Source organism: Patella vulgata, chromosome 9 (assembly GCF_932274485.2).
Source record: "Patella vulgata chromosome 9, xgPatVulg1.2, whole genome shotgun sequence".
NCBI lineage: Eukaryota > Metazoa > Mollusca > Gastropoda > Patellidae > Patella > Patella vulgata.
The window spans coordinates 42,671,308-42,688,953 of record NC_065887.2 but is presented as its reverse complement, the minus strand read 5'-3'; the positions used below and the strand labels follow the sequence as shown (position 1 = coordinate 42,688,953).

The 17,646-nt window shown below is 51.7% G+C and overlaps 84 non-coding genes across 84 annotated transcripts; all 84 read left to right on the top strand.

Annotated features, from left to right (window-relative positions):
* Window positions 1-61: 61 nt before the first annotated feature.
* LOC126808243 (5S ribosomal RNA) lies at window positions 62-180 on the top strand. The gene has a single exon (XR_007674484.1). It is a non-coding gene; the product is annotated as a 5S ribosomal RNA (ribosomal RNA).
* Window positions 181-294: 114 nt separating this feature from the next.
* LOC126808242 (5S ribosomal RNA) lies at window positions 295-413 on the top strand. Its single transcript, XR_007674483.1, has one exon. It is a non-coding gene; the product is annotated as a 5S ribosomal RNA (ribosomal RNA).
* An 82-nt stretch (window positions 414-495) lies between these two features.
* On the top strand, window positions 496-614 carry LOC126808241 (5S ribosomal RNA). The gene has a single exon (XR_007674482.1). It is a non-coding gene; the product is annotated as a 5S ribosomal RNA (ribosomal RNA).
* Window positions 615-728: 114 nt separating this feature from the next.
* On the top strand, window positions 729-847 carry LOC126808240 (5S ribosomal RNA). The gene has a single exon (XR_007674481.1). It is a non-coding gene; the product is annotated as a 5S ribosomal RNA (ribosomal RNA).
* Window positions 848-929: 82 nt separating this feature from the next.
* LOC126808239 (5S ribosomal RNA) lies at window positions 930-1,048 on the top strand. The gene has a single exon (XR_007674480.1). It is a non-coding gene; the product is annotated as a 5S ribosomal RNA (ribosomal RNA).
* Window positions 1,049-1,130: 82 nt separating this feature from the next.
* LOC126808237 (5S ribosomal RNA) lies at window positions 1,131-1,249 on the top strand. The gene has a single exon (XR_007674478.1). It is a non-coding gene; the product is annotated as a 5S ribosomal RNA (ribosomal RNA).
* Window positions 1,250-1,331: 82 nt separating this feature from the next.
* Window positions 1,332-1,450, top strand: LOC126808236 (5S ribosomal RNA). Its single transcript, XR_007674477.1, has one exon. It is a non-coding gene; the product is annotated as a 5S ribosomal RNA (ribosomal RNA).
* Window positions 1,451-1,532: 82 nt separating this feature from the next.
* On the top strand, window positions 1,533-1,651 carry LOC126808234 (5S ribosomal RNA). Its single transcript, XR_007674476.1, has one exon. It is a non-coding gene; the product is annotated as a 5S ribosomal RNA (ribosomal RNA).
* An 82-nt stretch (window positions 1,652-1,733) lies between these two features.
* Window positions 1,734-1,852, top strand: LOC126808147 (5S ribosomal RNA). The gene has a single exon (XR_007674390.1). It is a non-coding gene; the product is annotated as a 5S ribosomal RNA (ribosomal RNA).
* An 82-nt stretch (window positions 1,853-1,934) lies between these two features.
* LOC126808233 (5S ribosomal RNA) lies at window positions 1,935-2,053 on the top strand. The gene has a single exon (XR_007674475.1). It is a non-coding gene; the product is annotated as a 5S ribosomal RNA (ribosomal RNA).
* An 82-nt stretch (window positions 2,054-2,135) lies between these two features.
* Window positions 2,136-2,254, top strand: LOC126808232 (5S ribosomal RNA). Its single transcript, XR_007674474.1, has one exon. It is a non-coding gene; the product is annotated as a 5S ribosomal RNA (ribosomal RNA).
* Window positions 2,255-2,336: 82 nt separating this feature from the next.
* On the top strand, window positions 2,337-2,455 carry LOC126808230 (5S ribosomal RNA). Its single transcript, XR_007674472.1, has one exon. It is a non-coding gene; the product is annotated as a 5S ribosomal RNA (ribosomal RNA).
* An 82-nt stretch (window positions 2,456-2,537) lies between these two features.
* Window positions 2,538-2,656, top strand: LOC126808229 (5S ribosomal RNA). The gene has a single exon (XR_007674471.1). It is a non-coding gene; the product is annotated as a 5S ribosomal RNA (ribosomal RNA).
* Window positions 2,657-2,770: 114 nt separating this feature from the next.
* Window positions 2,771-2,889, top strand: LOC126808228 (5S ribosomal RNA). The gene has a single exon (XR_007674470.1). It is a non-coding gene; the product is annotated as a 5S ribosomal RNA (ribosomal RNA).
* An 82-nt stretch (window positions 2,890-2,971) lies between these two features.
* Window positions 2,972-3,090, top strand: LOC126808227 (5S ribosomal RNA). Its single transcript, XR_007674469.1, has one exon. It is a non-coding gene; the product is annotated as a 5S ribosomal RNA (ribosomal RNA).
* An 82-nt stretch (window positions 3,091-3,172) lies between these two features.
* On the top strand, window positions 3,173-3,291 carry LOC126808226 (5S ribosomal RNA). The gene has a single exon (XR_007674468.1). It is a non-coding gene; the product is annotated as a 5S ribosomal RNA (ribosomal RNA).
* An 82-nt stretch (window positions 3,292-3,373) lies between these two features.
* LOC126808224 (5S ribosomal RNA) lies at window positions 3,374-3,492 on the top strand. The gene has a single exon (XR_007674466.1). It is a non-coding gene; the product is annotated as a 5S ribosomal RNA (ribosomal RNA).
* An 82-nt stretch (window positions 3,493-3,574) lies between these two features.
* LOC126808223 (5S ribosomal RNA) lies at window positions 3,575-3,693 on the top strand. Its single transcript, XR_007674465.1, has one exon. It is a non-coding gene; the product is annotated as a 5S ribosomal RNA (ribosomal RNA).
* A 114-nt stretch (window positions 3,694-3,807) lies between these two features.
* On the top strand, window positions 3,808-3,926 carry LOC126808222 (5S ribosomal RNA). The gene has a single exon (XR_007674464.1). It is a non-coding gene; the product is annotated as a 5S ribosomal RNA (ribosomal RNA).
* Window positions 3,927-4,008: 82 nt separating this feature from the next.
* On the top strand, window positions 4,009-4,127 carry LOC126808221 (5S ribosomal RNA). Its single transcript, XR_007674463.1, has one exon. It is a non-coding gene; the product is annotated as a 5S ribosomal RNA (ribosomal RNA).
* A 114-nt stretch (window positions 4,128-4,241) lies between these two features.
* LOC126808220 (5S ribosomal RNA) lies at window positions 4,242-4,360 on the top strand. Its single transcript, XR_007674462.1, has one exon. It is a non-coding gene; the product is annotated as a 5S ribosomal RNA (ribosomal RNA).
* An 82-nt stretch (window positions 4,361-4,442) lies between these two features.
* LOC126808218 (5S ribosomal RNA) lies at window positions 4,443-4,561 on the top strand. Its single transcript, XR_007674461.1, has one exon. It is a non-coding gene; the product is annotated as a 5S ribosomal RNA (ribosomal RNA).
* Window positions 4,562-4,643: 82 nt separating this feature from the next.
* Window positions 4,644-4,762, top strand: LOC126808217 (5S ribosomal RNA). Its single transcript, XR_007674460.1, has one exon. It is a non-coding gene; the product is annotated as a 5S ribosomal RNA (ribosomal RNA).
* An 82-nt stretch (window positions 4,763-4,844) lies between these two features.
* On the top strand, window positions 4,845-4,963 carry LOC126808216 (5S ribosomal RNA). Its single transcript, XR_007674459.1, has one exon. It is a non-coding gene; the product is annotated as a 5S ribosomal RNA (ribosomal RNA).
* An 82-nt stretch (window positions 4,964-5,045) lies between these two features.
* Window positions 5,046-5,164, top strand: LOC126808215 (5S ribosomal RNA). The gene has a single exon (XR_007674458.1). It is a non-coding gene; the product is annotated as a 5S ribosomal RNA (ribosomal RNA).
* An 82-nt stretch (window positions 5,165-5,246) lies between these two features.
* On the top strand, window positions 5,247-5,365 carry LOC126808136 (5S ribosomal RNA). Its single transcript, XR_007674379.1, has one exon. It is a non-coding gene; the product is annotated as a 5S ribosomal RNA (ribosomal RNA).
* Window positions 5,366-5,447: 82 nt separating this feature from the next.
* Window positions 5,448-5,566, top strand: LOC126808214 (5S ribosomal RNA). Its single transcript, XR_007674457.1, has one exon. It is a non-coding gene; the product is annotated as a 5S ribosomal RNA (ribosomal RNA).
* Window positions 5,567-5,648: 82 nt separating this feature from the next.
* LOC126808212 (5S ribosomal RNA) lies at window positions 5,649-5,767 on the top strand. The gene has a single exon (XR_007674455.1). It is a non-coding gene; the product is annotated as a 5S ribosomal RNA (ribosomal RNA).
* An 82-nt stretch (window positions 5,768-5,849) lies between these two features.
* Window positions 5,850-5,968, top strand: LOC126808211 (5S ribosomal RNA). The gene has a single exon (XR_007674454.1). It is a non-coding gene; the product is annotated as a 5S ribosomal RNA (ribosomal RNA).
* Window positions 5,969-6,050: 82 nt separating this feature from the next.
* Window positions 6,051-6,169, top strand: LOC126808210 (5S ribosomal RNA). The gene has a single exon (XR_007674453.1). It is a non-coding gene; the product is annotated as a 5S ribosomal RNA (ribosomal RNA).
* Window positions 6,170-6,283: 114 nt separating this feature from the next.
* LOC126808209 (5S ribosomal RNA) lies at window positions 6,284-6,402 on the top strand. The gene has a single exon (XR_007674452.1). It is a non-coding gene; the product is annotated as a 5S ribosomal RNA (ribosomal RNA).
* An 82-nt stretch (window positions 6,403-6,484) lies between these two features.
* LOC126808208 (5S ribosomal RNA) lies at window positions 6,485-6,603 on the top strand. Its single transcript, XR_007674451.1, has one exon. It is a non-coding gene; the product is annotated as a 5S ribosomal RNA (ribosomal RNA).
* A 114-nt stretch (window positions 6,604-6,717) lies between these two features.
* Window positions 6,718-6,836, top strand: LOC126808207 (5S ribosomal RNA). The gene has a single exon (XR_007674450.1). It is a non-coding gene; the product is annotated as a 5S ribosomal RNA (ribosomal RNA).
* Window positions 6,837-6,918: 82 nt separating this feature from the next.
* On the top strand, window positions 6,919-7,037 carry LOC126808206 (5S ribosomal RNA). Its single transcript, XR_007674449.1, has one exon. It is a non-coding gene; the product is annotated as a 5S ribosomal RNA (ribosomal RNA).
* An 82-nt stretch (window positions 7,038-7,119) lies between these two features.
* LOC126808205 (5S ribosomal RNA) lies at window positions 7,120-7,238 on the top strand. The gene has a single exon (XR_007674448.1). It is a non-coding gene; the product is annotated as a 5S ribosomal RNA (ribosomal RNA).
* An 82-nt stretch (window positions 7,239-7,320) lies between these two features.
* LOC126808204 (5S ribosomal RNA) lies at window positions 7,321-7,439 on the top strand. The gene has a single exon (XR_007674447.1). It is a non-coding gene; the product is annotated as a 5S ribosomal RNA (ribosomal RNA).
* Window positions 7,440-7,521: 82 nt separating this feature from the next.
* On the top strand, window positions 7,522-7,640 carry LOC126808316 (5S ribosomal RNA). Its single transcript, XR_007674560.1, has one exon. It is a non-coding gene; the product is annotated as a 5S ribosomal RNA (ribosomal RNA).
* A 114-nt stretch (window positions 7,641-7,754) lies between these two features.
* On the top strand, window positions 7,755-7,873 carry LOC126808203 (5S ribosomal RNA). Its single transcript, XR_007674446.1, has one exon. It is a non-coding gene; the product is annotated as a 5S ribosomal RNA (ribosomal RNA).
* Window positions 7,874-7,955: 82 nt separating this feature from the next.
* On the top strand, window positions 7,956-8,074 carry LOC126808201 (5S ribosomal RNA). The gene has a single exon (XR_007674444.1). It is a non-coding gene; the product is annotated as a 5S ribosomal RNA (ribosomal RNA).
* Window positions 8,075-8,188: 114 nt separating this feature from the next.
* LOC126808200 (5S ribosomal RNA) lies at window positions 8,189-8,307 on the top strand. The gene has a single exon (XR_007674443.1). It is a non-coding gene; the product is annotated as a 5S ribosomal RNA (ribosomal RNA).
* An 82-nt stretch (window positions 8,308-8,389) lies between these two features.
* On the top strand, window positions 8,390-8,508 carry LOC126808199 (5S ribosomal RNA). The gene has a single exon (XR_007674442.1). It is a non-coding gene; the product is annotated as a 5S ribosomal RNA (ribosomal RNA).
* Window positions 8,509-8,622: 114 nt separating this feature from the next.
* Window positions 8,623-8,741, top strand: LOC126808198 (5S ribosomal RNA). The gene has a single exon (XR_007674441.1). It is a non-coding gene; the product is annotated as a 5S ribosomal RNA (ribosomal RNA).
* Window positions 8,742-8,823: 82 nt separating this feature from the next.
* On the top strand, window positions 8,824-8,942 carry LOC126808197 (5S ribosomal RNA). The gene has a single exon (XR_007674440.1). It is a non-coding gene; the product is annotated as a 5S ribosomal RNA (ribosomal RNA).
* Window positions 8,943-9,024: 82 nt separating this feature from the next.
* Window positions 9,025-9,143, top strand: LOC126808196 (5S ribosomal RNA). The gene has a single exon (XR_007674439.1). It is a non-coding gene; the product is annotated as a 5S ribosomal RNA (ribosomal RNA).
* Window positions 9,144-9,257: 114 nt separating this feature from the next.
* Window positions 9,258-9,376, top strand: LOC126808125 (5S ribosomal RNA). The gene has a single exon (XR_007674368.1). It is a non-coding gene; the product is annotated as a 5S ribosomal RNA (ribosomal RNA).
* Window positions 9,377-9,458: 82 nt separating this feature from the next.
* On the top strand, window positions 9,459-9,577 carry LOC126808195 (5S ribosomal RNA). Its single transcript, XR_007674438.1, has one exon. It is a non-coding gene; the product is annotated as a 5S ribosomal RNA (ribosomal RNA).
* Window positions 9,578-9,659: 82 nt separating this feature from the next.
* On the top strand, window positions 9,660-9,778 carry LOC126808194 (5S ribosomal RNA). Its single transcript, XR_007674437.1, has one exon. It is a non-coding gene; the product is annotated as a 5S ribosomal RNA (ribosomal RNA).
* An 82-nt stretch (window positions 9,779-9,860) lies between these two features.
* Window positions 9,861-9,979, top strand: LOC126808193 (5S ribosomal RNA). Its single transcript, XR_007674436.1, has one exon. It is a non-coding gene; the product is annotated as a 5S ribosomal RNA (ribosomal RNA).
* An 82-nt stretch (window positions 9,980-10,061) lies between these two features.
* Window positions 10,062-10,180, top strand: LOC126808192 (5S ribosomal RNA). The gene has a single exon (XR_007674435.1). It is a non-coding gene; the product is annotated as a 5S ribosomal RNA (ribosomal RNA).
* Window positions 10,181-10,294: 114 nt separating this feature from the next.
* On the top strand, window positions 10,295-10,413 carry LOC126808190 (5S ribosomal RNA). Its single transcript, XR_007674433.1, has one exon. It is a non-coding gene; the product is annotated as a 5S ribosomal RNA (ribosomal RNA).
* An 82-nt stretch (window positions 10,414-10,495) lies between these two features.
* Window positions 10,496-10,614, top strand: LOC126808189 (5S ribosomal RNA). The gene has a single exon (XR_007674432.1). It is a non-coding gene; the product is annotated as a 5S ribosomal RNA (ribosomal RNA).
* Window positions 10,615-10,696: 82 nt separating this feature from the next.
* LOC126808188 (5S ribosomal RNA) lies at window positions 10,697-10,815 on the top strand. The gene has a single exon (XR_007674431.1). It is a non-coding gene; the product is annotated as a 5S ribosomal RNA (ribosomal RNA).
* Window positions 10,816-10,897: 82 nt separating this feature from the next.
* On the top strand, window positions 10,898-11,016 carry LOC126808187 (5S ribosomal RNA). Its single transcript, XR_007674430.1, has one exon. It is a non-coding gene; the product is annotated as a 5S ribosomal RNA (ribosomal RNA).
* An 82-nt stretch (window positions 11,017-11,098) lies between these two features.
* LOC126808315 (5S ribosomal RNA) lies at window positions 11,099-11,217 on the top strand. Its single transcript, XR_007674558.1, has one exon. It is a non-coding gene; the product is annotated as a 5S ribosomal RNA (ribosomal RNA).
* A 114-nt stretch (window positions 11,218-11,331) lies between these two features.
* LOC126808186 (5S ribosomal RNA) lies at window positions 11,332-11,450 on the top strand. Its single transcript, XR_007674429.1, has one exon. It is a non-coding gene; the product is annotated as a 5S ribosomal RNA (ribosomal RNA).
* An 82-nt stretch (window positions 11,451-11,532) lies between these two features.
* On the top strand, window positions 11,533-11,651 carry LOC126808185 (5S ribosomal RNA). Its single transcript, XR_007674428.1, has one exon. It is a non-coding gene; the product is annotated as a 5S ribosomal RNA (ribosomal RNA).
* Window positions 11,652-11,765: 114 nt separating this feature from the next.
* LOC126808184 (5S ribosomal RNA) lies at window positions 11,766-11,884 on the top strand. Its single transcript, XR_007674427.1, has one exon. It is a non-coding gene; the product is annotated as a 5S ribosomal RNA (ribosomal RNA).
* An 82-nt stretch (window positions 11,885-11,966) lies between these two features.
* Window positions 11,967-12,085, top strand: LOC126808183 (5S ribosomal RNA). The gene has a single exon (XR_007674426.1). It is a non-coding gene; the product is annotated as a 5S ribosomal RNA (ribosomal RNA).
* Window positions 12,086-12,199: 114 nt separating this feature from the next.
* On the top strand, window positions 12,200-12,318 carry LOC126808182 (5S ribosomal RNA). The gene has a single exon (XR_007674425.1). It is a non-coding gene; the product is annotated as a 5S ribosomal RNA (ribosomal RNA).
* Window positions 12,319-12,400: 82 nt separating this feature from the next.
* On the top strand, window positions 12,401-12,519 carry LOC126808181 (5S ribosomal RNA). Its single transcript, XR_007674424.1, has one exon. It is a non-coding gene; the product is annotated as a 5S ribosomal RNA (ribosomal RNA).
* An 82-nt stretch (window positions 12,520-12,601) lies between these two features.
* Window positions 12,602-12,720, top strand: LOC126808179 (5S ribosomal RNA). Its single transcript, XR_007674422.1, has one exon. It is a non-coding gene; the product is annotated as a 5S ribosomal RNA (ribosomal RNA).
* Window positions 12,721-12,834: 114 nt separating this feature from the next.
* LOC126808178 (5S ribosomal RNA) lies at window positions 12,835-12,953 on the top strand. The gene has a single exon (XR_007674421.1). It is a non-coding gene; the product is annotated as a 5S ribosomal RNA (ribosomal RNA).
* Window positions 12,954-13,035: 82 nt separating this feature from the next.
* LOC126808177 (5S ribosomal RNA) lies at window positions 13,036-13,154 on the top strand. Its single transcript, XR_007674420.1, has one exon. It is a non-coding gene; the product is annotated as a 5S ribosomal RNA (ribosomal RNA).
* A 114-nt stretch (window positions 13,155-13,268) lies between these two features.
* Window positions 13,269-13,387, top strand: LOC126808176 (5S ribosomal RNA). The gene has a single exon (XR_007674419.1). It is a non-coding gene; the product is annotated as a 5S ribosomal RNA (ribosomal RNA).
* An 82-nt stretch (window positions 13,388-13,469) lies between these two features.
* On the top strand, window positions 13,470-13,588 carry LOC126808175 (5S ribosomal RNA). The gene has a single exon (XR_007674418.1). It is a non-coding gene; the product is annotated as a 5S ribosomal RNA (ribosomal RNA).
* Window positions 13,589-13,670: 82 nt separating this feature from the next.
* LOC126808174 (5S ribosomal RNA) lies at window positions 13,671-13,789 on the top strand. Its single transcript, XR_007674417.1, has one exon. It is a non-coding gene; the product is annotated as a 5S ribosomal RNA (ribosomal RNA).
* Window positions 13,790-13,903: 114 nt separating this feature from the next.
* Window positions 13,904-14,022, top strand: LOC126808302 (5S ribosomal RNA). Its single transcript, XR_007674545.1, has one exon. It is a non-coding gene; the product is annotated as a 5S ribosomal RNA (ribosomal RNA).
* An 82-nt stretch (window positions 14,023-14,104) lies between these two features.
* Window positions 14,105-14,223, top strand: LOC126808173 (5S ribosomal RNA). Its single transcript, XR_007674416.1, has one exon. It is a non-coding gene; the product is annotated as a 5S ribosomal RNA (ribosomal RNA).
* An 82-nt stretch (window positions 14,224-14,305) lies between these two features.
* LOC126808172 (5S ribosomal RNA) lies at window positions 14,306-14,424 on the top strand. Its single transcript, XR_007674415.1, has one exon. It is a non-coding gene; the product is annotated as a 5S ribosomal RNA (ribosomal RNA).
* Window positions 14,425-14,506: 82 nt separating this feature from the next.
* Window positions 14,507-14,625, top strand: LOC126808171 (5S ribosomal RNA). The gene has a single exon (XR_007674414.1). It is a non-coding gene; the product is annotated as a 5S ribosomal RNA (ribosomal RNA).
* An 82-nt stretch (window positions 14,626-14,707) lies between these two features.
* Window positions 14,708-14,826, top strand: LOC126808170 (5S ribosomal RNA). Its single transcript, XR_007674413.1, has one exon. It is a non-coding gene; the product is annotated as a 5S ribosomal RNA (ribosomal RNA).
* Window positions 14,827-14,940: 114 nt separating this feature from the next.
* LOC126808168 (5S ribosomal RNA) lies at window positions 14,941-15,059 on the top strand. The gene has a single exon (XR_007674411.1). It is a non-coding gene; the product is annotated as a 5S ribosomal RNA (ribosomal RNA).
* Window positions 15,060-15,141: 82 nt separating this feature from the next.
* Window positions 15,142-15,260, top strand: LOC126808167 (5S ribosomal RNA). The gene has a single exon (XR_007674410.1). It is a non-coding gene; the product is annotated as a 5S ribosomal RNA (ribosomal RNA).
* Window positions 15,261-15,342: 82 nt separating this feature from the next.
* LOC126808166 (5S ribosomal RNA) lies at window positions 15,343-15,461 on the top strand. The gene has a single exon (XR_007674409.1). It is a non-coding gene; the product is annotated as a 5S ribosomal RNA (ribosomal RNA).
* An 82-nt stretch (window positions 15,462-15,543) lies between these two features.
* On the top strand, window positions 15,544-15,662 carry LOC126808299 (5S ribosomal RNA). Its single transcript, XR_007674541.1, has one exon. It is a non-coding gene; the product is annotated as a 5S ribosomal RNA (ribosomal RNA).
* Window positions 15,663-15,744: 82 nt separating this feature from the next.
* Window positions 15,745-15,863, top strand: LOC126808314 (5S ribosomal RNA). Its single transcript, XR_007674557.1, has one exon. It is a non-coding gene; the product is annotated as a 5S ribosomal RNA (ribosomal RNA).
* Window positions 15,864-15,977: 114 nt separating this feature from the next.
* Window positions 15,978-16,096, top strand: LOC126808165 (5S ribosomal RNA). The gene has a single exon (XR_007674408.1). It is a non-coding gene; the product is annotated as a 5S ribosomal RNA (ribosomal RNA).
* Window positions 16,097-16,178: 82 nt separating this feature from the next.
* Window positions 16,179-16,297, top strand: LOC126808296 (5S ribosomal RNA). The gene has a single exon (XR_007674538.1). It is a non-coding gene; the product is annotated as a 5S ribosomal RNA (ribosomal RNA).
* A 114-nt stretch (window positions 16,298-16,411) lies between these two features.
* LOC126808164 (5S ribosomal RNA) lies at window positions 16,412-16,530 on the top strand. Its single transcript, XR_007674407.1, has one exon. It is a non-coding gene; the product is annotated as a 5S ribosomal RNA (ribosomal RNA).
* Window positions 16,531-16,612: 82 nt separating this feature from the next.
* Window positions 16,613-16,731, top strand: LOC126808163 (5S ribosomal RNA). The gene has a single exon (XR_007674406.1). It is a non-coding gene; the product is annotated as a 5S ribosomal RNA (ribosomal RNA).
* An 82-nt stretch (window positions 16,732-16,813) lies between these two features.
* Window positions 16,814-16,932, top strand: LOC126808162 (5S ribosomal RNA). The gene has a single exon (XR_007674405.1). It is a non-coding gene; the product is annotated as a 5S ribosomal RNA (ribosomal RNA).
* A 114-nt stretch (window positions 16,933-17,046) lies between these two features.
* On the top strand, window positions 17,047-17,165 carry LOC126808161 (5S ribosomal RNA). The gene has a single exon (XR_007674404.1). It is a non-coding gene; the product is annotated as a 5S ribosomal RNA (ribosomal RNA).
* An 82-nt stretch (window positions 17,166-17,247) lies between these two features.
* On the top strand, window positions 17,248-17,366 carry LOC126808160 (5S ribosomal RNA). The gene has a single exon (XR_007674403.1). It is a non-coding gene; the product is annotated as a 5S ribosomal RNA (ribosomal RNA).
* An 82-nt stretch (window positions 17,367-17,448) lies between these two features.
* Window positions 17,449-17,567, top strand: LOC126808159 (5S ribosomal RNA). Its single transcript, XR_007674402.1, has one exon. It is a non-coding gene; the product is annotated as a 5S ribosomal RNA (ribosomal RNA).
* Window positions 17,568-17,646: the final 79 nt, after the last annotated feature.

The following is a 17,646-nucleotide window of genomic DNA, read 5'->3' as shown; positions in this document are numbered from 1 at the left end:
AGAAAACTCATTTACTGCTCACTCTGCGACAGATAACTGCGGGATTTTTTCACCTGTCGTCGTCTACGGCCATATCACGTTGAAAACACCAGTTCTCGTCCGATCACTGAAGTTAAGCAACGTCGGGCCCGCTCAGTACTTGGATGGGTGACCGCCTGGGAACACCGGGTGCTGTAGACGCGAACATGTTTTTGACGGCTGAGAAAACTCATTTACTGCTCACTCTGCGACAGATATTGCCTATTTACTGCTCACTCTGCGACAGATAACTGCGGGATTTTTTCACCTGTCGTCGTCTACGGCCATATCACGTTGAAAACACCAGTTCTCGTCCGATCACTGAAGTTAAGCAACGTCGGGCCCGCTCAGTACTTGGATGGGTGACCGCCTGGGAACACCGGGTGCTGTAGACGCGAACATGTTTTTGACGGGGGAGAAAACTCATTTACTGCTCACTCTGCGACAGATAACTGCGGGATTTTTTCACCTGTCGTCGTCTACGGCCATATCACGTTGAAAACACCAGTTCTCGTCCGATCACTGAAGTTAAGCAACGTCGGGCCCGCTCAGTACTTGGATGGGTGACCGCCTGGGAACACCGGGTGCTGTAGACGCGAACATGTTTTTGACGGCTGAGAAAACTCATTTACTGCTCACTCTGCGACAGATATTGCCTATTTACTGCTCACTCTGCGACAGATAACTGCGGGATTTTTTCACCTGTCGTCGTCTACGGCCATATCACGTTGAAAACACCAGTTCTCGTCCGATCACTGAAGTTAAGCAACGTCGGGCCCGCTCAGTACTTGGATGGGTGACCGCCTGGGAACACCGGGTGCTGTAGACGCGAACATGTTTTTGACGGGGGAGAAAACTCATTTACTGCTCACTCTGCGACAGATAACTGCGGGATTTTTTCACCTGTCGTCGTCTACGGCCATATCACGTTGAAAACACCAGTTCTCGTCCGATCACTGAAGTTAAGCAACGTCGGGCCCGCTCAGTACTTGGATGGGTGACCGCCTGGGAACACCGGGTGCTGTAGACGCGAACATGTTTTTGACGGGGGAGAAAACTCATTTACTGCTCACTCTGCGACAGATAACTGCGGGATTTTTTCACCTGTCGTCGTCTACGGCCATATCACGTTGAAAACACCAGTTCTCGTCCGATCACTGAAGTTAAGCAACGTCGGGCCCGCTCAGTACTTGGATGGGTGACCGCCTGGGAACACCGGGTGCTGTAGACGCGAACATGTTTTTGACGGGGGAGAAAACTCATTTACTGCTCACTCTGCGACAGATAACTGCGGGATTTTTTCACCTGTCGTCGTCTACGGCCATATCACGTTGAAAACACCAGTTCTCGTCCGATCACTGAAGTTAAGCAACGTCGGGCCCGCTCAGTACTTGGATGGGTGACCGCCTGGGAACACCGGGTGCTGTAGACGCGAACATGTTTTTGACGGGGGAGAAAACTCATTTACTGCTCACTCTGCGACAGATAACTGCGGGATTTTTTCACCTGTCGTCGTCTACGGCCATATCACGTTGAAAACACCAGTTCTCGTCCGATCACTGAAGTTAAGCAACGTCGGGCCCGCTCAGTACTTGGATGGGTGACCGCCTGGGAACACCGGGTGCTGTAGACGCGAACATGTTTTTGACGGGGGAGAAAACTCATTTACTGCTCACTCTGCGACAGATAACTGCGGGATTTTTTCACCTGTCGTCGTCTACGGCCATATCACGTTGAAAACACCAGTTCTCGTCCGATCACTGAAGTTAAGCAACGTCGAGCCCGCTCAGTACTTGGATGGGTGACCGCCTGGGAACACCGGGTGCTGTAGACGCGAACATGTTTTTGACGGGGGAGAAAACTCATTTACTGCTCACTCTGCGACAGATAACTGCGGGATTTTTTCACCTGTCGTCGTCTACGGCCATATCACGTTGAAAACACCAGTTCTCGTCCGATCACTGAAGTTAAGCAACGTCGGGCCCGCTCAGTACTTGGATGGGTGACCGCCTGGGAACACCGGGTGCTGTAGACGCGAACATGTTTTTGACGGGGGAGAAAACCCATTTACTGCTCACTCTGCGACAGATAACTGCGGGATTTTTTCACCTGTCGTCGTCTACGGCCATATCACGTTGAAAACACCAGTTCTCGTCCGATCACTGAAGTTAAGCAACGTCGGGCCCGCTCAGTACTTGGATGGGTGACCGCCTGGGAACACCGGGTGCTGTAGACGCGAACATGTTTTTGACTGGGGAGAAAACTCATTTACTGCTCACTCTGCGACAGATAACTGCGGGATTTTTTCACCTGTCGTCGTCTACGGCCATATCACGTTGAAAACACCAGTTCTCGTCCGATCACTGAAGTTAAGCAACGTCGGGCCCGCTCAGTACTTGGATGGGTGACCGCCTGGGAACACCGGGTGCTGTAGACGCGAACATGTTTTTGACGGGGGAGAAAACTCATTTACTGCTCACTCTGCGACAGATAACTGCGGGATTTTTTCACCTGTCGTCGTCTACGGCCATATCACGTTGAAAACACCAGTTCTCGTCCGATCACTGAAGTTAAGCAACGTCGGGCCCGCTCAGTACTTGGATGGGTGACCGCCTGGGAACACCGGGTGCTGTAGACGCGAACATGTTTTTGACGGCTGAGAAAACTCATTTACTGCTCACTCTGCGACAGATATTGCCTATTTACTGCTCACTCTGCGACAGATAACTGCGGGATTTTTTCACCTGTCGTCGTCTACGGCCATATCACGTTGAAAACACCAGTTCTCGTCCGATCACTGAAGTTAAGCAACGTCGGGCCCGCTCAGTACTTGGATGGGTGACCGCCTGGGAACACCGGGTGCTGTAGACGCGAACATGTTTTTGACGGGGGAGAAAACTCATTTACTGCTCACTCTGCGACAGATAACTGCGGGATTTTTTCACCTGTCGTCGTCTACGGCCATATCACGTTGAAAACACCAGTTCTCGTCCGATCACTGAAGTTAAGCAACGTCGGGCCCGCTCAGTACTTGGATGGGTGACCGCCTGGGAACACCGGGTGCTGTAGACGCGAACATGTTTTTGACGGGGGAGAAAACTCATTTACTGCTCACTCTGCGACAGATAACTGCGGGATTTTTTCACCTGTCGTCGTCTACGGCCATATCACGTTGAAAACACCAGTTCTCGTCCGATCACTGAAGTTAAGCAACGTCGGGCCCGCTCAGTACTTGGATGGGTGACCGCCTGGGAACACCGGGTGCTGTAGACGCGAACATGTTTTTGACGGGGGAGAAAACTCATTTACTGCTCACTCTGCGACAGATAACTGCGGGATTTTTTCACCTGTCGTCGTCTACGGCCATATCACGTTGAAAACACCAGTTCTCGTCCGATCACTGAAGTTAAGCAACGTCGGGCCCGCTCAGTACTTGGATGGGTGACCGCCTGGGAACACCGGGTGCTGTAGACGCGAACATGTTTTTGACGGGGGAGAAAACTCATTTACTGCTCACTCTGCGACAGATAACTGCGGGATTTTTTCACCTGTCGTCGTCTACGGCCATATCACGTTGAAAACACCAGTTCTCGTCCGATCACTGAAGTTAAGCAACGTCGGGCCCGCTCAGTACTTGGATGGGTGACCGCCTGGGAACACCGGGTGCTGTAGACGCGAACATGTTTTTGACGGCTGAGAAAACTCATTTACTGCTCACTCTGCGACAGATATTGCCTATTTACTGCTCACTCTGCGACAGATAACTGCGGGATTTTTTCACCTGTCGTCGTCTACGGCCATATCACGTTGAAAACACCAGTTCTCGTCCGATCACTGAAGTTAAGCAACGTCGGGCCCGCTCAGTACTTGGATGGGTGACCGCCTGGGAACACCGGGTGCTGTAGACGCGAACATGTTTTTGACGGCTGAGAAAACTCATTTACTGCTCACTCTGCGACAGATAACTGCGGGATTTTTTCACCTGTCGTCGTCTACGGCCATATCACGTTGAAAACACCAGTTCTCGTCCGATCACTGAAGTTAAGCAACGTCGGGCCCGCTCAGTACTTGGATGGGTGACCGCCTGGGAACACCGGGTGCTGTAGACGCGAACATGTTTTTGACGGCTGAGAAAACTCATTTACTGCTCACTCTGCGACAGATATTGCCTATTTACTGCTCACTCTGCGACAGATAACTGCGGGATTTTTTCACCTGTCGTCGTCTACGGCCATATCACGTTGAAAACACCAGTTCTCGTCCGATCACTGAAGTTAAGCAACGTCGGGCCCGCTCAGTACTTGGATGGGTGACCGCCTGGGAACACCGGGTGCTGTAGACGCGAACATGTTTTTGACGGGGGAGAAAACTCATTTACTGCTCACTCTGCGACAGATAACTGCGGGATTTTTTCACCTGTCGTCGTCTACGGCCATATCACGTTGAAAACACCAGTTCTCGTCCGATCACTGAAGTTAAGCAACGTCGGGCCCGCTCAGTACTTGGATGGGTGACCGCCTGGGAACACCGGGTGCTGTAGACGCGAACATGTTTTTGACGGGGGAGAAAACTCATTTACTGCTCACTCTGCGACAGATAACTGCGGGATTTTTTCACCTGTCGTCGTCTACGGCCATATCACGTTGAAAACACCAGTTCTCGTCCGATCACTGAAGTTAAGCAACGTCGGGCCCGCTCAGTACTTGGATGGGTGACCGCCTGGGAACACCGGGTGCTGTAGACGCGAACATGTTTTTGACGGGGGAGAAAACTCATTTACTGCTCACTCTGCGACAGATAACTGCGGGATTTTTTCACCTGTCGTCGTCTACGGCCATATCACGTTGAAAACACCAGTTCTCGTCCGATCACTGAAGTTAAGCAACGTCGGGCCCGCTCAGTACTTGGATGGGTGACCGCCTGGGAACACCGGGTGCTGTAGACGCGAACATGTTTTTGACGGGGGAGAAAACTCATTTACTGCTCACTCTGCGACAGATAACTGCGGGATTTTTTCACCTGTCGTCGTCTACGGCCATATCACGTTGAAAACACCAGTTCTCGTCCGATCACTGAAGTTAAGCAACGTCGGGCCCGCTCAGTACTTGGATGGGTGACCGCCTGGGAACACCGGGTGCTGTAGACGCGAACATGTTTTTGACGGCTGAGAAAACTCATTTACTGCTCACTCTGCGACAGATAACTGCGGGATTTTTTCACCTGTCGTCGTCTACGGCCATATCACGTTGAAAACACCAGTTCTCGTCCGATCACTGAAGTTAAGCAACGTCGAGCCCGCTCAGTACTTGGATGGGTGACCGCCTGGGAACACCGGGTGCTGTAGACGCGAACATGTTTTTGACGGGGGAGAAAACTCATTTACTGCTCACTCTGCGACAGATAACTGCGGGATTTTTTCACCTGTCGTCGTCTACGGCCATATCACGTTGAAAACACCAGTTCTCGTCCGATCACTGAAGTTAAGCAACGTCGGGCCCGCTCAGTACTTGGATGGGTGACCGCCTGGGAACACCGGGTGCTGTAGACGCGAACATGTTTTTGACGGGGGAGAAAACCCATTTACTGCTCACTCTGCGACAGATAACTGCGGGATTTTTTCACCTGTCGTCGTCTACGGCCATATCACGTTGAAAACACCAGTTCTCGTCCGATCACTGAAGTTAAGCAACGTCGGGCCCGCTCAGTACTTGGATGGGTGACCGCCTGGGAACACCGGGTGCTGTAGACGCGAACATGTTTTTGACTGGGGAGAAAACTCATTTACTGCTCACTCTGCGACAGATAACTGCGGGATTTTTTCACCTGTCGTCGTCTACGGCCATATCACGTTGAAAACACCAGTTCTCGTCCGATCACTGAAGTTAAGCAACGTCGGGCCCGCTCAGTACTTGGATGGGTGACCGCCTGGGAACACCGGGTGCTGTAGACGCGAACATGTTTTTGACGGGGGAGAAAACTCATTTACTGCTCACTCTGCGACAGATAACTGCGGGATTTTTTCACCTGTCGTCGTCTACGGCCATATCACGTTGAAAACACCAGTTCTCGTCCGATCACTGAAGTTAAGCAACGTCGGGCCCGCTCAGTACTTGGATGGGTGACCGCCTGGGAACACCGGGTGCTGTAGACGCGAACATGTTTTTGACGGCTGAGAAAACTCATTTACTGCTCACTCTGCGACAGATATTGCCTATTTACTGCTCACTCTGCGACAGATAACTGCGGGATTTTTTCACCTGTCGTCGTCTACGGCCATATCACGTTGAAAACACCAGTTCTCGTCCGATCACTGAAGTTAAGCAACGTCGGGCCCGCTCAGTACTTGGATGGGTGACCGCCTGGGAACACCGGGTGCTGTAGACGCGAACATGTTTTTGACGGGGGAGAAAACTCATTTACTGCTCACTCTGCGACAGATAACTGCGGGATTTTTTCACCTGTCGTCGTCTACGGCCATATCACGTTGAAAACACCAGTTCTCGTCCGATCACTGAAGTTAAGCAACGTCGGGCCCGCTCAGTACTTGGATGGGTGACCGCCTGGGAACACCGGGTGCTGTAGACGCGAACATGTTTTTGACGGCTGAGAAAACTCATTTACTGCTCACTCTGCGACAGATATTGCCTATTTACTGCTCACTCTGCGACAGATAACTGCGGGATTTTTTCACCTGTCGTCGTCTACGGCCATATCACGTTGAAAACACCAGTTCTCGTCCGATCACTGAAGTTAAGCAACGTCGGGCCCGCTCAGTACTTGGATGGGTGACCGCCTGGGAACACCGGGTGCTGTAGACGCGAACATGTTTTTGACGGGGGAGAAAACTCATTTACTGCTCACTCTGCGACAGATAACTGCGGGATTTTTTCACCTGTCGTCGTCTACGGCCATATCACGTTGAAAACACCAGTTCTCGTCCGATCACTGAAGTTAAGCAACGTCGGGCCCGCTCAGTACTTGGATGGGTGACCGCCTGGGAACACCGGGTGCTGTAGACGCGAACATGTTTTTGACGGGGGAGAAAACTCATTTACTGCTCACTCTGCGACAGATAACTGCGGGATTTTTTCACCTGTCGTCGTCTACGGCCATATCACGTTGAAAACACCAGTTCTCGTCCGATCACTGAAGTTAAGCAACGTCGGGCCCGCTCAGTACTTGGATGGGTGACCGCCTGGGAACACCGGGTGCTGTAGACGCGAACATGTTTTTGACGGGGGAGAAAACTCATTTACTGCTCACTCTGCGACAGATAACTGCGGGATTTTTTCACCTGTCGTCGTCTACGGCCATATCACGTTGAAAACACCAGTTCTCGTCCGATCACTGAAGTTAAGCAACGTCGGGCCCGCTCAGTACTTGGATGGGTGACCGCCTGGGAACACCGGGTGCTGTAGACGCGAACATGTTTTTGACGGGGGAGAAAACTCATTTACTGCTCACTCTGCGACAGATAACTGCGGGATTTTTTCACCTGTCGTCGTCTACGGCCATATCACGTTGAAAACACCAGTTCTCGTCCGATCACTAAAGTTAAGCAACGTCGGGCCCGCTCAGTACTTGGATGGGTGACCGCCTGGGAACACCGGGTGCTGTAGACGCGAACATGTTTTTGACGGCTGAGAAAACTCATTTACTGCTCACTCTGCGACAGATATTGCCTATTTACTGCTCACTCTGCGACAGATAACTGCGGGATTTTTTCACCTGTCGTCGTCTACGGCCATATCACGTTGAAAACACCAGTTCTCGTCCGATCACTGAAGTTAAGCAACGTCGGGCCCGCTCAGTACTTGGATGGGTGACCGCCTGGGAACACCGGGTGCTGTAGACGCGAACATGTTTTTGACGGCTGAGAAAACTCATTTACTGCTCACTCTGCGACAGATAACTGCGGGATTTTTTCACCTGTCGTCGTCTACGGCCATATCACGTTGAAAACACCAGTTCTCGTCCGATCACTGAAGTTAAGCAACGTCGGGCCCGCTCAGTACTTGGATGGGTGACCGCCTGGGAACACCGGGTGCTGTAGACGCGAACGTGTTTTTGACGGCTGAGAAAACTCATTTACTGCTCACTCTGCGACAGATATTGCCTATTTACTGCTCACTCTGCGACAGATAACTGCGGGATTTTTTCACCTGTCGTCGTCTACGGCCATATCACGTTGAAAACACCAGTTCTCGTCCGATCACTGAAGTTAAGCAACGTCGGGCCCGCTCAGTACTTGGATGGGTGACCGCCTGGGAACACCGGGTGCTGTAGACGCGAACATGTTTTTGACGGGGGAGAAAACTCATTTACTGCTCACTCTGCGACAGATAACTGCGGGATTTTTTCACCTGTCGTCGTCTACGGCCATATCACGTTGAAAACACCAGTTCTCGTCCGATCACTGAAGTTAAGCAACGTCGGGCCCGCTCAGTACTTGGATGGGTGACCGCCTGGGAACACCGGGTGCTGTAGACGCGAACATGTTTTTGACGGCTGAGAAAACTCATTTACTGCTCACTCTGCGACAGATATTGCCTATTTACTGCTCACTCTGCGACAGATAACTGCGGGATTTTTTCACCTGTCGTCGTCTACGGCCATATCACGTTGAAAACACCAGTTCTCGTCCGATCACTGAAGTTAAGCAACGTCGGGCCCGCTCAGTACTTGGATGGGTGACCGCCTGGGAACACCGGGTGCTGTAGACGCGAACATGTTTTTGACGGGGGAGAAAACTCATTTACTGCTCACTCTGCGACAGATAACTGCGGGATTTTTTCACCTGTCGTCGTCTACGGCCATATCACGTTGAAAACACCAGTTCTCGTCCGATCACTGAAGTTAAGCAACGTCGGGCCCGCTCAGTACTTGGATGGGTGACCGCCTGGGAACACCGGGTGCTGTAGACGCGAACATGTTTTTGACGGGGGAGAAAACTCATTTACTGCTCACTCTGCGACAGATAACTGCGGGATTTTTTCACCTGTCGTCGTCTACGGCCATATCACGTTGAAAACACCAGTTCTCGTCCGATCACTGAAGTTAAGCAACGTCGGGCCCGCTCAGTACTTGGATGGGTGACCGCCTGGGAACACCGGGTGCTGTAGACGCGAACATGTTTTTGACGGCTGAGAAAACTCATTTACTGCTCACTCTGCGACAGATATTGCCTATTTACTGCTCACTCTGCGACAGATAACTGCGGGATTTTTTCACCTGTCGTCGTCTACGGCCATATCACGTTGAAAACACCAGTTCTCGTCCGATCACTGAAGTTAAGCAACGTCGAGCCCGCTCAGTACTTGGATGGGTGACCGCCTGGGAACACCGGGTGCTGTAGACGCGAACATGTTTTTGACGGGGGAGAAAACTCATTTACTGCTCACTCTGCGACAGATAACTGCGGGATTTTTTCACCTGTCGTCGTCTACGGCCATATCACGTTGAAAACACCAGTTCTCGTCCGATCACTGAAGTTAAGCAACGTCGGGCCCGCTCAGTACTTGGATGGGTGACCGCCTGGGAACACCGGGTGCTGTAGACGCGAACATGTTTTTGACGGGGGAGAAAACCCATTTACTGCTCACTCTGCGACAGATAACTGCGGGATTTTTTCACCTGTCGTCGTCTACGGCCATATCACGTTGAAAACACCAGTTCTCGTCCGATCACTGAAGTTAAGCAACGTCGGGCCCGCTCAGTACTTGGATGGGTGACCGCCTGGGAACACCGGGTGCTGTAGACGCGAACATGTTTTTGACTGGGGAGAAAACTCATTTACTGCTCACTCTGCGACAGATAACTGCGGGATTTTTTCACCTGTCGTCGTCTACGGCCATATCACGTTGAAAACACCAGTTCTCGTCCGATCACTGAAGTTAAGCAACGTCGGGCCCGCTCAGTACTTGGATGGGTGACCGCCTGGGAACACCGGGTGCTGTAGACGCGAACATGTTTTTGACGGGGGAGAAAACTCATTTACTGCTCACTCTGCGACAGATAACTGCGGGATTTTTTCACCTGTCGTCGTCTACGGCCATATCACGTTGAAAACACCAGTTCTCGTCCGATCACTGAAGTTAAGCAACGTCGGGCCCGCTCAGTACTTGGATGGGTGACCGCCTGGGAACACCGGGTGCTGTAGACGCGAACATGTTTTTGACGGCTGAGAAAACTCATTTACTGCTCACTCTGCGACAGATATTGCCTATTTACTGCTCACTCTGCGACAGATAACTGCGGGATTTTTTCACCTGTCGTCGTCTACGGCCATATCACGTTGAAAACACCAGTTCTCGTCCGATCACTGAAGTTAAGCAACGTCGGGCCCGCTCAGTACTTGGATGGGTGACCGCCTGGGAACACCGGGTGCTGTAGACGCGAACATGGTTTTGACGGGGGAGAAAACTCATTTACTGCTCACTCTGCGACAGATAACTGCGGGATTTTTTCACCTGTCGTCGTCTACGGCCATATCACGTTGAAAACACCAGTTCTCGTCCGATCACTGAAGTTAAGCAACGTCGGGCCCGCTCAGTACTTGGATGGGTGACCGCCTGGGAACACCGGGTGCTGTAGACGCGAACATGTTTTTGACGGGGGAGAAAACTCATTTACTGCTCACTCTGCGACAGATAACTGCGGGATTTTTTCACCTGTCGTCGTCTACGGCCATATCACGTTGAAAACACCAGTTCTCGTCCGATCACTGAAGTTAAGCAACGTCGGGCCCGCTCAGTACTTGGATGGGTGACCGCCTGGGAACACCGGGTGCTGTAGACGCGAACATGTTTTTGACGGGGGAGAAAACTCATTTACTGCTCACTCTGCGACAGATAACTGCGGGATTTTTTCACCTGTCGTCGTCTACGGCCATATCACGTTGAAAACACCAGTTCTCGTCCGATCACTGAAGTTAAGCAACGTCGGGCCCGCTCAGTACTTGGATGGGTGACCGCCTGGGAACACCGGGTGCTGTAGACGCGAACATGTTTTTGACGGGGGAGAAAACTCATTTACTGCTCACTCTGCGACAGATAACTGCGGGATTTTTTCACCTGTCGTCGTCTACGGCCATATCACGTTGAAAACACCAGTTCTCGTCCGATCACTAAAGTTAAGCAACGTCGGGCCCGCTCAGTACTTGGATGGGTGACCGCCTGGGAACACCGGGTGCTGTAGACGCGAACATGTTTTTGACGGCTGAGAAAACTCATTTACTGCTCACTCTGCGACAGATATTGCCTATTTACTGCTCACTCTGCGACAGATAACTGCGGGATTTTTTCACCTGTCGTCGTCTACGGCCATATCACGTTGAAAACACCAGTTCTCGTCCGATCACTGAAGTTAAGCAACGTCGGGCCCGCTCAGTACTTGGATGGGTGACCGCCTGGGAACACCGGGTGCTGTAGACGCGAACATTTTTTTGACGGCTGAGAAAACTCATTTACTGCTCACTCTGCGACAGATAACTGCGGGATTTTTTCACCTGTCGTCGTCTACGGCCATATCACGTTGAAAACACCAGTTCTCGTCCGATCACTGAAGTTAAGCAACGTCGGGCCCGCTCAGTACTTGGATGGGTGACCGCCTGGGAACACCGGGTGCTGTAGACGCGAACATGTTTTTGACGGCTGAGAAAACTCATTTACTGCTCACTCTGCGACAGATATTGCCTATTTACTGCTCACTCTGCGACAGATAACTGCGGGATTTTTTCACCTGTCGTCGTCTACGGCCATATCACGTTGAAAACACCAGTTCTCGTCCGATCACTGAAGTTAAGCAACGTCGGGCCCGCTCAGTACTTGGATGGGTGACCGCCTGGGAACACCGGGTGCTGTAGACGCGAACATGTTTTTGACGGGGGAGAAAACTCATTTACTGCTCACTCTGCGACAGATAACTGCGGGATTTTTTCACCTGTCGTCGTCTACGGCCATATCACGTTGAAAACACCAGTTCTCGTCCGATCACTGAAGTTAAGCAACGTCGGGCCCGCTCAGTACTTGGATGGGTGACCGCCTGGGAACACCGGGTGCTGTAGACGCGAACATGTTTTTGACGGCTGAGAAAACTCATTTACTGCTCACTCTGCGACAGATATTGCCTATTTACTGCTCACTCTGCGACAGATAACTGCGGGATTTTTTCACCTGTCGTCGTCTACGGCCATATCACGTTGAAAACACCAGTTCTCGTCCGATCACTGAAGTTAAGCAACGTCGGGCCCGCTCAGTACTTGGATGGGTGACCGCCTGGGAACACCGGGTGCTGTAGACGCGAACATGTTTTTGACGGGGGAGAAAACTCATTTACTGCTCACTCTGCGACAGATAACTGCGGGATTTTTTCACCTGTCGTCGTCTACGGCCATATCACGTTGAAAACACCAGTTCTCGTCCGATCACTGAAGTTAAGCAACGTCGGGCCCGCTCAGTACTTGGATGGGTGACCGCCTGGGAACACCGGGTGCTGTAGACGCGAACATGTTTTTGACGGCTGAGAAAACTCATTTACTGCTCACTCTGCGACAGATAACTGCGGGATTTTTTCACCTGTCGTCGTCTACGGCCATATCACGTTGAAAACACCAGTTCTCGTCCGATCACTGAAGTTAAGCAACGTCGGGCCCGCTCAGTACTTGGATGGGTGACCGCCTGGGAACACCGGGTGCTGTAGACGCGAACATGTTTTTGACGGCTGAGAAAACTCATTTACTGCTCACTCTGCGACAGATATTGCCTATTTACTGCTCACTCTGCGACAGATAACTGCGGGATTTTTTCACCTGTCGTCGTCTACGGCCATATCACGTTGAAAACACCAGTTCTCGTCCGATCACTGAAGTTAAGCAACGTCGGGCCCGCTCAGTACTTGGATGGGTGACCGCCTGGGAACACCGGGTGCTGTAGACGCGAACATGTTTTTGACGGGGGAGAAAACTCATTTACTGCTCACTCTGCGACAGATAACTGCGGGATTTTTTCACCTGTCGTCGTCTACGGCCATATCACGTTGAAAACACCAGTTCTCGTCCGATCACTGAAGTTAAGCAACGTCGGGCCCGCTCAGTACTTGGATGGGTGACCGCCTGGGAACACCGGGTGCTGTAGACGCGAACATGTTTTTGACGGCTGAGAAAACTCATTTACTGCTCACTCTGCGACAGATATTGCCTATTTACTGCTCACTCTGCGACAGATAACTGCGGGATTTTTTCACCTGTCGTCGTCTACGGCCATATCACGTTGAAAACACCAGTTCTCGTCCGATCACTGAAGTTAAGCAACGTCGGGCCCGCTCAGTACTTGGATGGGTGACCGCCTGGGAACACCGGGTGCTGTAGACGCGAACATGTTTTTGACGGGGGAGAAAACTCATTTACTGCTCACTCTGCGACAGATAACTGCGGGATTTTTTCACCTGTCGTCGTCTACGGCCATATCACGTTGAAAACACCAGTTCTCGTCCGATCACTGAAGTTAAGCAACGTCGGGCCCGCTCAGTACTTGGATGGGTGACCGCCTGGGAACACCGGGTGCTGTAGACGCGAACATGTTTTTGACGGGGGAGAAAACTCATTTACTGCTCACTCTGCGACAGATAACTGCGGGATTTTTTCACCTGTCGTCGTCTACGGCCATATCACGTTGAAAACACCAGTTCTCGTCCGATCACTGAAGTTAAGCAACGTCGGGCCCGCTCAGTACTTGGATGGGTGACCGCCTGGGAACACCGGGTGCTGTAGACGCGAACATGTTTTTGACGGCTGAGAAAACTCATTTACTGCTCACTCTGCGACAGATATTGCCTATTTACTGCTCACTCTGCGACAGATAACTGCGGGATTTTTTCACCTGTCGTCATCTACGGCCATATCACGTTGAAAACACCAGTTCTCGTCCGATCACTGAAGTTAAGCAACGTCGAGCCCGCTCAGTACTTGGATGGGTGACCGCCTGGGAACACCGGGTGCTGTAGACGCGAACATGTTTTTGACGGGGGAGAAAACTCATTTACTGCTCACTCTGCGACAGATAACTGCGGGATTTTTTCACCTGTCGTCGTCTACGGCCATATCACGTTGAAAACACCAGTTCTCGTCCGATCACTGAAGTTAAGCAACGTCGGGCCCGCTCAGTACTTGGATGGGTGACCGCCTGGGAACACCGGGTGCTGTAGACGCGAACATGTTTTTGACGGGGGAGAAAACCCATTTACTGCTCACTCTGCGACAGATAACTGCGGGATTTTTTCACCTGTCGTCGTCTACGGCCATATCACGTTGAAAACACCAGTTCTCGTCCGATCACTGAAGTTAAGCAACGTCGGGCCCGCTCAGTACTTGGATGGGTGACCGCCTGGGAACACCGGGTGCTGTAGACGCGAACATGTTTTTGACTGGGGAGAAAACTCATTTACTGCTCACTCTGCGACAGATAACTGCGGGATTTTTTCACCTGTCGTCGTCTACGGCCATATCACGTTGAAAACACCAGTTCTCGTCCGATCACTGAAGTTAAGCAACGTCGGGCCCGCTCAGTACTTGGATGGGTGACCGCCTGGGAACACCGGGTGCTGTAGACGCGAACATGTTTTTGACGGGGGAGAAAACTCATTTACTGCTCACTCTGCGACAGATAACTGCGGGATTTTTTCACCTGTCGTCGTCTACGGCCATATCACGTTGAAAACACCAGTTCTCGTCCGATCACTGAAGTTAAGCAACGTCGGGCCCGCTCAGTACTTGGATGGGTGACCGCCTGGGAACACCGGGTGCTGTAGACGCGAACATGTTTTTGACGGCTGAGAAAACTCATTTACTGCTCACTCTGCGACAGATATTGCCTATTTACTGCTCACTCTGCGACAGATAACTGCGGGATTTTTTCACCTGTCGTCGTCTACGGCCATATCACGTTGAAAACACCAGTTCTCGTCCGATCACTGAAGTTAAGCAACGTCGGGCCCGCTCAGTACTTGGATGGGTGACCGCCTGGGAACACCGGGTGCTGTAGACGCGAACATGTTTTTGACGGGGGAGAAAACTCATTTACTGCTCACTCTGCGACAGATAACTGCGGGATTTTTTCACCTGTCGTCGTCTACGGCCATATCACGTTGAAAACACCAGTTCTCGTCCGATCACTGAAGTTAAGCAACGTCGGGCCCGCTCAGTACTTGGATGGGTGACCGCCTGGGAACACCGGGTGCTGTAGACGCGAACATGTTTTTGACGGGGGAGAAAACTCATTTACTGCTCACTCTGCGACAGATAACTGCGGGATTTTTTCACCTGTCGTCGTCTACGGCCATATCACGTTGAAAACACCAGTTCTCGTCCGATCACTGAAGTTAAGCAACGTCGGGCCCGCTCAGTACTTGGATGGGTGACCGCCTGGGAACACCGGGTGCTGTAGACGCGAACATGTTTTTGACGGGGGAGAAAACTCATTTACTGCTCACTCTGCGACAGATAACTGCGGGATTTTTTCACCTGTCGTCGTCTACGGCCATATCACGTTGAAAACACCAGTTCTCGTCCGATCACTGAAGTTAAGCAACGTCGGGCCCGCTCAGTACTTCGATGGGTGACCGCCTGGGAACACCGGGTGCTGTAGACGCGAACATGTTTTTGACGGGGGAGAAAACTCATTTACTGCTCACTCTGCGACAGATAACTGCGGGATTTTTTCACCTGTCGTCGTCTACGGCCATATCACGTTGAAAACACCAGTTCTCGTCCGATCACTAAAGTTAAGCAACGTCGGGCCCGCTCAGTACTTGGATGGGTGACCGCCTGGGAACACCGGGTGCTGTAGACGCGAACATGTTTTTGACGGCTGAGAAAACTCATTTACTGCTCACTCTGCGACAGATATTGCCTATTTACTGCTCACTCTGCGACAGATAACTGCGGGATTTTTTCACCTGTCGTCGTCTACGGCCATATCACGTTGAAAACACCAGTTCTCGTCCGATCACTGAAGTTAAGCAACGTCGGGCCCGCTCAGTACTTGGATGGGTGACCGCCTGGGAACACCGGGTGCTGTAGACGCGAACATGTTTTTGACGGGGGAGAAAACTCATTTACTGCTCACTCTGCGACAGATAACTGCGGGATTTTTTCACCTGTCGTCGTCTACGGCCATATCACGTTGAAAACACCAGTTCTCGTCAGATCACTGAAGTTAAGCAACGTCGGGCCCGCTCAGTACTTGGATGGGTGACCGCCTGGGAACACCGGGTGCTGTAGACGCGAACATGTTTTTGACGGCTGAGAAAACTCATTTACTGCTCACTCTGCGACAGATATTGCCTATTTACTGCTCACTCTGCGACAGATAACTGCGGGATTTTTTCACCTGTCGTCGTCTACGGCCATATCACGTTGAAAACACCAGTTCTCGTCCGATCACTGAAGTTAAGCAACGTCGGGCCCGCTCAGTACTTGGATGGGTGACCGCCTGGGAACACCGGGTGCTGTAGACGCGAACATGTTTTTGACTGGGGAGAAAACTCATTTACTGCTCACTCTGCGACAGATAACTGCGGGATTTTTTCACCTGTCGTCGTCTACGGCCATATCACGTTGAAAACACCAGTTCTCGTCCGATCACTGAAGTTAAGCAACGTCGGGCCCGCTCAGTACTTGGATGGGTGACCGCCTGGGAACACCGGGTGCTGTAGACGCGAACATGTTTTTGACGGGGGAGAAAACTCATTTACTGCTCACTCTGCGACAGATAACTGCGGGATTTTTTCACCTGTCGTCGTCTACGGCCATATCACGTTGAAAACACCAGTTCTCGTCCGATCACTGAAGTTAAGCAACGTCGGGCCCGCTCAGTACTTGGATGGGTGACCGCCTGGGAACACCGGGTGCTGTAGACGCGAACATGTTTTTGACGGCTGAGAAAACTCATTTACTGCTCACTCTGCGACAGATATTGCCTATTTACTGCTCACTCTGCGACAGATAACTGCGGGATTTTTTCACCTGTCGTCGTCTACGGCCATATCACGTTGAAAACACCAGTTCTCGTCCGATCACTGAAGTTAAGCAACGTCGGGCCCGCTCAGTACTTGGATGGGTGACCGCCTGGGAACACCGGGTGCTGTAGACGCGAACATGTTTTTGACGGGGGAGAAAACTCATTTACTGCTCACTCTGCGACAGATAACTGCGGGATTTTTTCACCTGTCGTCGTCTACGGCCATATCACGTTGAAAACACCAGTTCTCGTCCGATCACTGAAGTTAAGCAACGTCGGGCCCGCTCAGTACTTGGATGGGTGACCGCCTGGGAACACCGGGTGCTGTAGACGCGAACATGTTTTTGACGGGGGAGAAAACTCATTTACTGCTCACTCTGCGACAGATAACTGCGGGATTTTTTCACCTGTCGTCGTCTACGGCCATATCACGTTGAAAACACCAGTTCTCGTCCGATCACTGAAGTTAAGCAACGTCGGGCCCGCTCAGTACTTGGATGGGTGACCGCCTGGGAACACCGGGTGCTGTAGACGCGAACATGTTTTTGACGGGGGAGAAAACTCATTTACTGCTCACTCTGCGACAGATAACTGCGGGATTTTTTCACCTGTC